General features: G+C 54.6%; 1 protein-coding gene across 1 annotated transcript in view; it reads right to left on the bottom strand.

Moving 5' to 3' along the window:
* LOC104501844 (mitogen-activated protein kinase kinase kinase 3-like) overlaps nucleotides 1–1,296 on the bottom strand; it is a gene marked incomplete at both ends in the record, with an annotated part of 17,515 nt that overhangs the window by 3,490 nt on the left and 12,729 nt on the right. The window lies entirely within an intron of this gene.

Genomic DNA, 1,296 nt, shown 5'->3' with positions numbered 1-1,296 from the left:
GTGGCAAATAAAAAAAAAAAAAAAAAAAAAAGGATGCTGCAAACCCCACAGTCACCGGGATGAAAGGAAGCGGCCAAAGACCATAACACCTATGGACAAGATGGCACAGAAAGAGGGCTGCAGATGTCTCTTCCCTCAACATCAAGCGTTAAACTGTGCAGCTCTGCATCAACGTTGCAGAGTCCTTCAGTCACACTTGATTCATGTGGGTCTCCCCTTCTCGGCAACATCGTCCCCCACCTTCCTCGTGCAGGAGGATCCACGCCACCACTGGGCACAGGCACCTTCCCAGGAGACGGGGAGGGAGAGTGCAGGATGGGTGCTTCAAGGCTCAAGGTCTTGATCTTCCTCTCGATGTAGGTTAAAGCACTGCAAGGGGATCTCAGCAACCCTGATTTCACCCTAGGCTCTGTGAGGGCCAACAGGGTGATCTGGGCAGGCTGCTTTTCCACTCTCCCTTTTAACAAAACGGGCACAGCAGTAGAAATCTGCTTTGTACAGAGCGCTGACCTCTACCCACGACAAAGCTGCCCCCGGCAGGTTTGCTACGGCAAAGAAGGGATTGGTGTGTTATTTCTTAGCATCGGACTGGTCACCATGGCTGGTGGCCGGCTCTGCCCTCTTGAGGCTAACGTCCTCTTGAGGCTAATGCCCTCTCGAGCAATTGGCTGCAACGACTCAGCTACATCTTGGCAGGAATAGTCGCACTTACTCCCGCTCCTCTCTCTGAAGAATACAGCCCTCCCAGTGCCTCCTAGCCCCAGGAGTGAACACCACTGCCTGCTGCTCTGGGGGTGAAATCAAGTCATACCTGCCTCCTGCAAACGCGCCCAACGCTCCTCCCTCCGTTCACACCGAAGGGTCATGCACAGTAAAGTGCCCATGCAAACGCAAAGCCGGGGCACAGAGGCTGGGAGCACAAGGAATCCAGCTTCGATACAGCCGTAACAATGCGCAAATACATCACAGGAAATCATTAAAAGCCACAAAAAGGAAACGGACCTTGATGCTGAGAGAGGTCCAAAGCGCGCAGAGCTGCCAACCTGCAGCACCCTACCCAGTCAAATCTACACAGCGCGGAGCTGCTGGAACACAGCAGGGTGGAAAAAAAAAAATCTTTGATGTGGATGGAAAAACCCCCGTACGTACACTGCTTCCTAGGAGGACAGCGTGCCTCACAGCCAGCTGCCCGGGCCAGGGCAGCCAACACGCAGTCGCTGTGCACGTGTGAGCTTGGCCCAGCCAGCCACACCAACCACCGGGCTGCAGCCCGTGTCAGTACACCGTGTCCTAGTT

Source organism: Buceros rhinoceros, unplaced genomic scaffold, assembly GCF_000710305.1.
Source record: "Buceros rhinoceros silvestris isolate BGI_N320 unplaced genomic scaffold, ASM71030v1 scaffold11971, whole genome shotgun sequence".
In the NCBI taxonomy this organism is placed as follows: Eukaryota; Metazoa; Chordata; class Aves; order Bucerotiformes; family Bucerotidae; genus Buceros; species Buceros rhinoceros.
The sequence above is the reverse complement of the archived record's forward strand: the minus strand, read 5'-3'. Positions and strand labels throughout refer to the sequence as shown.